The following is an 11935-nucleotide window of genomic DNA, read 5'->3' on the forward strand; positions in this document are numbered from 1 at the left end:
CTTTTTCTTACCCAACTTGACGCGTCCATCCTTATCGACAAATGTGAGGTACGACGCTCCTCGATCACGCTGTTCAGCAGACACAGATTATCAACGACTGTACCACGCGGAGGAGTTCGTTTCCAATAACGAGCAAAAAATCGAATAAGAAGATATTGAACGAAGAAACGCGGAAGGGTGGTTACAAGGGGTTTAATGGGAAAAAAAGTTCTGATACAGCGGAGACGGGGATGGGAATTAGCAGCGTTCTAACATTGATGGTTCATCCGGAAGCTCTCCTGCAGAACCGGCAGGCCCCGTGGGTCTTCACCATCAGCCAAAGGTTATACATATACGACGGATATCCCCCAGCTAGCTACTCGCGAGCACGTATCGAATAAATTATAGGTACCTACCTTCGAGTGCGAGATCTCATCGTGTGCTTTGCTATTAGTAACACTAGCGATATCGTGTACATGCTATGTGCTAAATATACACAGCTACCTACACGTTGGTACATAACATAAGTGGGAATCACCTCCTAGTCGTGGTTCTCTAATCGGTGACGGTGCGTGCGTTCTCAAATTATACCCGGCAAACGATGGTGGTTGCATGACCTGACCGGTACTTTATTTTGTATGATTGAATAATTGTACCCCGGTGAGACCGGAAAACTAGACTGAGAGACCATTTTCAATGGTCACGATTGCTCAAACGCCACTAGTCATCCTATCCAAGAATATGAGAGATGGGTTGATTTGCTACACCTCATGATTATTATGGTAATCATTCTTATTATGGGTACTAGCGCGAAGCTGAACGCCTATTGAATTTATTTTGAATCGTTTTCTTGTTTTTTATTTATTTATTTATTTTTTTAATTTGTTTAACTTCGAGCAGGCAAGTTGATAAATATTGCCTTTCAGTAAACTTGCTACTGCAATTTGTTTCATATTTGTATTTGTATTGTAAATACTGTTTTCAGATAAAATTTCTACTGCAATAGGTTTTGTTATTTTTATGCATGATGCGATGACTTTTTGCCACAAAAAACAACTCATATGAAATTTTTTAACTCATCGAGGAACTTTTTTTTACGGGTCATCTTCGTTTTTAGACGCGGAAAACGAGTAAAAAATTTCGAAATTGGCACGATGGATGCAATATCTTCATTTCACTGTAAATATTGCTGGATTGACATGAAAATGACAATGAATTATTTATAATTCGACAACTGTAATTTTAATGCTGTCAAAAAATTGAAAATCACAGTCCTACACGGAGAAATTCTGAGATTTGAAACACTTCCATGCAACCATATTTCAAATCCCACATCGAAATGATTCTCGACAGTGTTGAGCAAATTTGTAATCAGCCAATTAGAAATGAGAAATCATAACATTAAGTGCAATGAGAAAAAATTAAGATCGGCGGTCTGTCAGAAAACTATACTCAATATCTAACAGGACGATTAGTATAAAAGAACACGACAATAACAAACTTGTTGATCATTCGTAGCGATATTTGCTTACACAGAGATGTGTTATTATTCGACATGATAACGTAGTCTGACAATGGTCTGTAAAGAGAATAGGATTAGCTGATAGATGCATTAACATGTTAAAATAGAACATAAGTACGCATTTATGTTTTTATTGAAGTAAACAGCATAATAACTTATCAATTATATTTATGCCATTACATTTCTTGCAGAGATCACACTCATTTTTATAAATCATGATTAGAAATAAATCTTACGATCGCTGCCATACAAAAGTTACGACAAATTTGCGAAAACTCTGTTGAAAAATGTTTCAAAAAAAAATATCATCTGGTCATCAAATATTAGGGTGGTCCTCAAAAAGCTCATCTTCAACCAGCTCTGCACCCCTCAGATCGGTTCCAAAAAAAATTCGTGAAATTGTTTGAAAGTTGGAGATAAATAAAAAGACTCAGCGACGATAGTCGATCGACAACTTTAAGTAATGACTAATGAGTGCACATTGGGAATAATTACTTACTGATTTTTAATAGAATTCCAAATGATTTGTCACTTTTTTTATTTTCAATATTCGAAGAATTTTTCTGCCAAAGTTTACATTGTTTCAGGAGCATCGACGTACAAAGCTACGATTGTTCTTCATTTCCCTGTTACAATGGCAATACTGTTTAAAAGGCACATGTAACATTTCATTTTTCACAGCGATTTTTAATCGTCAGCGATTATTAGTGGCTTCTGCTCAAATTCAAAAGTCAAACTGAATTTATGGTCACAGGTACCCTTTATAATTGTACTAGAATGCTAAGATTTTTTTAAATGCCGGTTAAAATCCAAAAATAATCTTTTCAAGGATCACTCTATTAATTATATTAAACAATGCTACATGCTTTGCTTCGTGTACTGTCAAGCTGATGGCTCTTTCAAAATCAAGCCTGTACACAAATGCATCGATCGACTTCTGACGTCGGAGATCCTGTAAAACAAGACATAAGACATGATTATGTGACGATTCGTATTGGAAATAGGAGAAGAGACAGAGAGGGACAGAGAGAGACGAGTTTGGGTCGAAAAAGTTCAGTAGATCTACGTAGTTCGATAATATAAGACGTGTCATAACAGTGAGTTGAAGAGTAAATCCTGGCCGGGTAGAAACTTTAACTGAATATAGTACAGAGAATCCAAAGACTTCACTCATAATCTTTTTTATTAATTTTTAAACATCGTCACTGTCTTCTATGTGTATCTATGTATCTGACTCAAAAAAAAACCTCTCTCGTGTCAAATTGATTTTACGGACAATTTTCTCCTCACTCATCGTTTTATCTTTTTATTCATACATATGTGTGTTATTTCTTATTTATTATGTGTTTTCTTTAAACGATAAGGCTAAATTTGTTAAAGGGTGGAGAAATAAAAGAAAAATCTAAGTTCTAAGAATTATGTAAAAGACTCCACTTTTCTTGGTGTCTGACTTCATGTGTTTTTATCTTTTTCTGATTTTATTGCGTAGATTGTACAAGAAACTAAAGTCGATACAGTTATTTCGAAAATTGCTTTCCAATCTCGTATGAGTTGTAATTTGAGAAAATGAGATTCAGAGAATCATGTGCAACAGTGCTTACTTGGAGTCCTTGCCGGATTCATTTTGTGTCCTTTGAACGTCCAAACTGTGTTGAAGCCATCAAGCGAATAATTTGCAGGTCTTCATCATGTTCTGTCTATACCTGGCACAGCAGACCCCTTGAAGGGCAAGGTACCTCATCTAGAAAATTAGAAACAAAGCTTCATTACACTTTCGTGGAAGCACGTCTATTACAAGCTACAGTACAATGTTACATAGCACATAACATTTTTCACTCATTACATATAATATATGCGAATAAACTGTAATCTAAGCTTTTTTACGATTAGTTTCATGCGTTACTTCAATTCATATGATAATTATGGGATAATTAAGAAAACCGATTGTACTCGAAATTCAGAGCTAGTGTATTATTGAAAATGCTGATGTTGCCATATTTTCCATAGCAATTTCTCATTCAATATTAATATTAATAAAATTTCTCACATCCGTTTCCTACCTGCTGTTTATAATCAACTCACACAGCAGCAAATTTGGCGCACACTCGTGTTGCTGGTAATTTTTCCCTCAAAGGCTGTGATTCCAATCTTCTGATTTATGATGGAAATAAATATGTATGACATCTTACATTGTAGTAGGTGAACACAGTTTGTAATTTTCAGCTTATAAGTAAATCAATGTCTGACCTCGTACATTAACGTAAGTAATCAAGCATAGCTTTCGCACAATATCTTATCTTGTTGCAGATAGTATAAATCAATCGCTACGAATTTACTCGTATCAGACGCTTTTACAATATCAATTACAATAATGTGCATCGATTGCTATCTTTTCCTTCATAAAATTAAAAAATAATCACTTATTGTTATTGGTGACATAATTAATTATTGCACGATGGAGCTTAAAGAATATAAAATCAACATATATACGTATTACATTATTTCGCATGGTAAATGATTATATGAAAGTAGATAACGAATATGCGACAGTTCTCATTTCTCATGGCGTAATTCCACCTGAAAGTCCAAAATGAACTATTCTCGACAGAACAGTTACATTGCAGGTTTTTACCTGATTTGCATAGCTTCAAATCGGCCAGTTAGATTTTGCGATGCATATTTGTAATAATATTTGTGGTTCAACTTTCCAGGTAAAGTAGCAATACAAGATTGCGTCGTTGTAAAGAAGCTTTGATGAAACTGTTTTTTTTTCATATTGTGGAGCCGTACGAGAACTATTGCCGAAATTATAGTTGGCCAACGTACAACGTACACGTTTCCTAAGGTGACACCTTGCTATGACAAAATTGATCGCTTCTGTAAACTTTAATAGTCACCATACTCTTCGGAGTCAATAAGATGAAAGCACAATAGTGTCTTTTCGCAATGTGCAATTGACTTTTGACCTGGTAAAAGTAAGGATGAGTCTCATTCATTCTGCCAGATCTTCTAGTCGAGGATTCTGCGAACATCTCCATTTTTCGTTCGATGGCGTGCTCCAGAGTAACATCCCTGACATTGAAGGGCGTTTGATCTCAACAACACCATAATCGTCCAGCAATCCATCAGGTGACGCATCCAAATATACGTGTTCTGAATTAATGAAGAGACTGCAAGGAGTGACTGTAACTCCTTCGGTTTCTTCAAATTGTTGAAGATCTTTCAGCTCGCTCTACTTGCCATACTGCAAAGCAGGAAGAGGTATTTTTTGCGGATACACAATCGTTTTGACTATGTTGGCTGAGAGTGTAGTTGGTTTCATGCGGCAAACCTTTCCAAACTATGATGCTGTGAGTAGTTTTTTCATTAGAGATTTCCATTCTCCGCTATCACCTTGGACTCTTGTTCAAACTTTAACGAGGTTTCTTTCTGCCAATTTTTCAAAACCCAAACAAACTTGCGCTTTGAACGCAGCATCGAAAAGATCGGATCGCTGACAATTTCGAGCATAGTCTCGTTCTGAACGAGACTTTTTTTCAGAGGATCTTGCTGACATGTGCTTGTGTTTAGGTTTTATGTGCCTCATCTCGTCCTTTTCCAGCCGCTTAGGATTTTCTGCTTTACGTTGTAGATGCAATTCGTGAATCAGGGAAGTTGGATTATTTTCCATCGCAATACTCAACTTTGATTAAGACTCATGTGTGTTGAATTATAAGACAGCCCCAGCGTATCGTGCAATGTAAAAATTTCTTCTTCCAAAATGAATACACTTTCCTTCGATGAACTTGCCGACGATGGTATTGTAGCTTTCGACAGTGTGACTGGTGACATTGTACAGCAAACTCTCGGTATGCCAACTTAGTAGTGTAATTATATTAAACATGTATAAACAGTTTCAAACATTTTGTTAGAATACTTACATGAACATTTCAGCGCCGATTTATCATATCGGTCACAAGTCAAAGACGAGTCGCTTGACACTCGGAGCTGCTTGCAGTGGCTCGACCCGTGTGATTCTGACGAACAGTACCACGGTATTATATAATTAAATTTTCGCGATGTAAAATATTAGTATATACAGCTTAACCAACAACGGAGTTGCAAAGAACCTATTTACTCTGTTGTTTCGTTGTGGGTGGAATAGATTCCAGTGGTATCTAAGTGCCGTGAATCGTTGAACAACCGAGAGTGTGCAAATAAGTACGTGTGTCAGCTGTCAACGGAATGTTGTATGATAATTTTTTCTTTACTTTAGTGTTCAGTAGGTAGTGTCGGAAAAACAAAAGAAATGAATATCATTGACTCTTAAGTGCTATATCAATACGATTGATGCACGGAGAGCCGGAGTATTCCAATTCTAATGTTTCCTAATCGTCAAAATTGTCAGTTCAATCAAGAATTTTCAACGACTTTACGACGAGATATATGACATACACTTTTTCATGTATGTAGATATATATTGAGTGATAAATACGGTTGCCCATCTTGTATAATTGACCCGTCGAACCGTAAAATGCTATGAGTATAAACAACATTAAACAACGATGGCGGTATGCTGTTTACCCATTGTAATGATTCAAATATACCTGCTAAATGGAGACAACGAGAGCTAATGAGAGTTTGGTCCATGCAGTGGGACACGTGGTATGTTTCTTCTCCAATTTTGACTATCCTCATTAGAAGCGGATCTCTTGGTCAACGACTTTCTTCGAAGTACAAGGTACGGAGGTTCAAGTCTTGGTAATAGAACATCAGATACCGAAGATCGACTAATGTGTTATAAGAGCAAAGTTGCATGAAGATAGACATTTCAAACCCAAAAAGTAAAAACTCCAAAAACTATATCTAAATTGGAGAGAGACCATTTAAAAGCAAGAAACAAAATAAAGTGAAATCCCAGAGTCAAGTGTATGGATGAAAAGACAATTATTTACAATTTTAATAATATACACCCTTTTCAAGAATTCACACATGGAATAAATGAATGATGGAATGGATGAACGAATGAATCTTAATCTTAAGAACGGCTTGTGTTTTATACATAGATGAAGAAAAGAATGAAAGAAATCGTGCTATGTTCGTCGTACCTTATAAAACAGACGTAAAGTTTATTCGTTAATTTATTAAATAAATTTAAATTCGAAAAATTCTTATACCATGCTGTTTACAATCTTTTTGTAATTTTTCTTTGTATATTCGTATAAATAGTGTTTTTGCGAAACTATGAACGGCATTGCTCTCCAAAAAGTAACCCGAAATAATGTGCCAAAAATTGATGTGGGTATGGTGGAAAAGTTTTTCAATAAAAACGATGATTCCGCCGGAGTTGTAAGATGTGGAGTAAAGGCAGAAAGCGAAGGACAAGAGTTGGAATGTACAAAAAAACTGGGCTCTCATCGAAGAACACATTTCGCAAACAATCCATTAAATGAGTTATCGTACAAGTATTTGCTGGCCTCGGTGACTCCTTTTTCGGCCTTGTTATCCCGAAAAGTTGATTGTATTGTATTCTGGGGGAGCTGGTCACGGGTTTGTTCTTGTTCGGTTTCTGTTCATTCATTTATCATCATAGGGGTTGGAAATTTTTGTGGCACCCAATGTCAGATATGAGGTTGGCAGATTATTACTTAAACGCAATTCGTGGTTTGATACATTCTTCCAGTCATTACTTAGAGTAAAAACATATATGAAATGTGTAGTGCTGTTTTACGTAATCTGGTTTTCTGTCTGTCCTGAACATTAAAACATTCTTTCTAAATTTTAGACTCTCACAGCTTCGACAGACGCTGAATTGATGTGATATGCGCATGGACAGCTGGTTCTTGCAAATATGAACGACCGAACGCAGGATCAAACACCAGCATCGAGACCATTTACTTGATATTAGTTGAAAATTACTGTAAATTACTGGAAATCAATTGGGAATCAGTTATATGCTGAACATCTTCAAACGTTTAGGAACCACTTGAAGACTAGTGGAAATCAAACTGTTTTTGAAGGGTGGGCATCATCAGAAAATCATCATGCATCATATCATACATCATACATCATACATCATACATCATACACCATACATCATACATCATACATCATACATAGTATCAAAGTTCGAAACCAAAGTTTGGATGTTCTGATGTTTAGAAAGTGACGTCACCCAAAATTTCTTCTCTCTTGACGTCATCAATCTACAGTAATCGTCAACGACCAAAATCAGCTAGCCGAATTCCTCAGTCTGGAAACAACCGCGCAGTAGAGCGGACGTACGAGAATCGCGCTCCACAGATTTCAAGTACCGGGTTCTCTCTGCGCTTCGGGTTCGCTTCTTGGTGCAACTCGACTTCCAGGACAAGCGCTCCGTAGTTCTGACTGTCCAGGTCCTTGAGCTGGTAACTTTCGACCTTCGGGACTAATTTTCTGTAGATTTAACTGTCCAGGATATCCACCTGGTGGATCTTGACCTTCGGGACAAGCGCTCCATAGTTCTGGTTGTCCAGGTTCTTGACCTGATGACTTTTGACCTTCCGGACTAATTTTCAAGTTTACAAGTTTGATTATTGGAAACGTCATGTTTCGTACTATCAAACGAATATACATGCTTCAGATAAAATTCTGAATCGGAAAAAAAACCGAACGACCAGGATCAACAAATTGCAATTGGTGAGTAGTTGGCATAGTAGACATAGGAATACATACTATAACGTCGTTCAATTAGAGCTAAAATTGCTGTGTTTCGCGTTTCAAATCTTTTAGCACTTAGCTGATTGTTCTGTGATATTTTTTGACGAAATTTATTGTCATAAAATTACAATGCGTTATACTTACATGCATGTGTAAACGTGATTTGTAGCATTATATAGAAAAAACCGTATCGGCAGATTCGGTTTGCGTTACATGCACAAAGAGAGTGTTCATTCTGTATACTGTGAAGCAAATACCAGAATTTTTTGGGGAGCCATCGCGCCCCAGTCTCCCTTACAACTATGTCATCTGGTAAAACACTGATAACGAGTAAGTTAAAGGAAGTCGCTTATAAATCGTTGATAATTTCAAAGCGTGTGGCTCCTTCGATCAGCATCGTAGAATCTGTCCACAGATTTCGTCATACTCGTACAACTTCAAGATGCATCAAAAGTAGTTCTATAATATAACTTTAGGACAATTCGAAACTTTTAGACATTCAGAATTCGAAGTCAAGTCTTTCGGCAAAATTATAGTGTTACCAATTCAACAGTAAAGTTTCATGTGTGTTTATTTTCATGTAATGAAATGTTAGTCACTTGAAAGTAAAAGTCAACAAGATTCAAGATAATTCTAATATGTTCACTCTTAATCTTCTGTAGCTTTCAACGATTAAGTTTTGCACTATGTGACGTTTGTCGACCAAACTTTTTATTTCATAGAGCCTGATCTATAAATGAGATTTACCTAGAGTTTCGATGATAAACTTCAGCTAAAAACTCAATTCGGTATTGATATCCAGATTCTATGATAAATATTTGAATAGTTACGGAAACTTGGGTAGCTTAAAACTCTGCAAATAAGCTCGATCGATCAAAACTTTAAGTATATAAAGCGATATACATAGCACTGAGCTCATTGTATCGAACATAGTCAGGTGGATAAAGTCGAACGAACAAAGTATATCTTGCCAATTGTAATTGATCTTCCGGGATACAAGGCACATAAAACTTCGACCAAACAAAGCCAGCAATACGAATCTCAGCACAAATTTATAAATTTCAAGAAAGAACTGTTTTGATATAATACAAAAAATATAACTGGTCACAGTGCAAGTCTCATTTTTGTGACACTGATTCAATTCCTATATTATAACGAAAAAAAGTGATGTTCACGTGTCTCATAGTCATAGGTTCAGAAGTAAGTAAAAATATACAAATTAGTCAAAATTATTATACTACATTAAATTGGTGTCATGAACAGCTGAGCTCTCGGTAAGGCTAGATACTGAGTTAGTAGTCTTGCGAATCGTAAGTTTATGGTCATGCAATCGGGTAAACTTGGTTTGACAACACAGGCCCACAAAAAAAAAGTGTCTGAACTCGGCATGCAAAGCATGTTTTCTTACGTACTTCCGGACCGGTTTTCAGTAAATGGCTGTTGAAGGTGAGAAAATTCCGAAAATCAGATGTAAACACCTAATCTACAATTTAAATTTAATTTTTAATCTAATTTTTATTTAATTTGAATTTAATTTAAATTTATAGCCGTGTAGAATGAACTGCTAACCTAAATTTGGTTTATTTACTTTGTGTAATAATCGTTTATTGTGAATTGAAGCAAGTTTCTGCGTCACAAAGTAACTGTTTCATGATTTCACTCTCAATTTTTTACTGCCTAACGAACTGTTCTTTTAGTCATTTAATTGTAGCAACAAATACATAGGTATATACACTAGTAATTACATACTTTAAAGTTTGTCTCAGATATAAATTCTGGCAAAACACCCTGTCCACAATCCAGTGGCAAAAACTGAAAGGCGTCCAGGGGCAAAATTCGAGTATTAATGTTACTTTTATTCGAGCGCCAGGTCGGGTGCAATTTTCCTTACCTAGCCCCGAACCAAACTAGGATATACCGGGTAATTCGGACCAAGGTTCATTGATCGACGAGTAGACAAGGGAAGGTCTTCGCGTGGTCACCATTTTTATTCCAATTTGTGAACAGAGTGTAGGTCTCATACTACAGTCTGACAATGCAATGAAAATTCCTCATGTGAAGACCTTCCCTTGCCTACTCGTCTATTTGTGGACCTTGACTATGACTTCCGGCTCGAGTGTTGTGTGTTCGCGGACTGCCGCACGGCTACCGAAGCGTGGTTGTCTGTGATAATCTCAAGGAAGGAGGAGCGGGAACCGACAAAAAAACCCTTGACCAACGAAAAATGTTGAACCTCGATATCACTTTTATTACGTTTGGATGTGGTTCAATCCAAGTAAATCACAGGCTAGTCTTGTTGCTAGTAATCACTCGAACTCACACACTCAGACTCTCACATTATACGCTCGCACCTGACAATGGCTCACGTCTAAACACTGGATGTTATGATCTGATTTCCGAGTTAACCGGTCAAAGGTATCTCACAGGTCGTTCCCCTCTCGGTCACTCTCTTATGGAGGTACGTGGAATCAAATATTCAAAATTCTCCCCTCGCGTTGCAAAATGTAACCTGTAAATATTAGGGTGTATCGAAAAACAGGTTTTTTCGAACTTCGACATGGACTAGTGTGGGAAATTTTGGACTTGACAAAAAAATAAAGTTATTCCAAGGAGAATATTTTTGGGTTATATTTTCAGCTCTAGCACACGGTTTTGAATTTGGGAATTTCCTTAATACAGCCAAATGTTCCTGAATATAGTGAGGAAAACAAGGAAAGTCAATACTGGCATATTTATTTTCCGAGTTCGATGGATTTATTACACCTTACTACGCTTTGGATTGTATGAACCTTTGTTGTATGTACCTTGGAACGGTGTTCCCATACACAAAAGAGCTATTTTGAAAGATTTTTATTTTTTTATCGTTCATTTTTTCCTTCTCGTTATAGATCGCAAGGAGCGAGATGAGAGGAAAGAAAGCTCCTGTTGATTTAAAGATGGTGAACCAGTTTATTGGTTTTAAAGATAACGCAGCCCAGATAGTTATGAATAATCTTCACATACCCGATGATTGAATTGCTTAAACACAATATACATTTTGCGAATCTGAGAAAGTTTATTTTTTATTACTAACATTATACATACAGTGTGAATTACTAACGACTGAATAGTCCGTCGTATATGAATTTCTCGAATTTTTTGACTAATGGACGTGATTATATATCTCTGTGTCACAGATCATTAATTGCAGCAGTCAACGCTGTTGACGTTTCGGCCCTTGGGGGGAGGGGGGCTCCTCAGAACTGGAAGTTATTCATACTTAAAAGTGTACATGAAAGAAAAGTATCGCACCAACTAAAAAGGGAAGAAGAATCGGTTCTAATGAACCGAAGCATATAGAAAGAAACCAGAGAATACGGTAAAAATCGGTGGCAAATTCATATCACTATTTTTGTTCTACTCACCTGTATGAATAGGCAAAAAAACCGTTTGAAAATCGCTCAGTTACAAATAAGGAGAAGAAAAAGGGACCATCGGTAAAAAAATTCGTACCCAGTATTCATGCCTTGGTTGTCATCTGTAATGACAGGTTCGAAAATTGTCGAATTCTTTGTCATGAAACTCAATCCTTGGTTTAAATTGACTAAAGCTTACCAATAAACAAGAAAAGACATGTGCTCACTTATCAAGTGAAGTGGCTTGAAGAAACATGTTTTCATGGAAAATGACATGTTTTTTCCTGTCTCGATAACTGATGTAATTATTGACCTTCGGCACAAAGAAAATCACGCCCGGAATGGTCCGTCGTTTGCTATA

General features: G+C 36.6%; 1 long non-coding RNA gene across 1 annotated transcript; it reads right to left on the bottom strand.

Annotated features, from left to right (window-relative positions):
* Positions 1-1958: 1958 nt before the first annotated feature.
* LOC124299536 (uncharacterized) lies at positions 1959-10528 on the bottom strand. The gene is made up of 3 exons (XR_006907029.1): positions 10433-10528; positions 3103-3242; positions 1959-2453 (listed from the first exon to the last, which is right to left on the bottom strand). It is a non-coding gene; the product is annotated as an uncharacterized LOC124299536 (long non-coding RNA).
* Positions 10529-11935: the final 1407 nt, after the last annotated feature.

Source organism: Neodiprion virginianus, chromosome 1 (assembly GCF_021901495.1).
Source record: "Neodiprion virginianus isolate iyNeoVirg1 chromosome 1, iyNeoVirg1.1, whole genome shotgun sequence".
Lineage (NCBI taxonomy): Eukaryota > Metazoa > Arthropoda > Insecta > Hymenoptera > Diprionidae > Neodiprion > Neodiprion virginianus.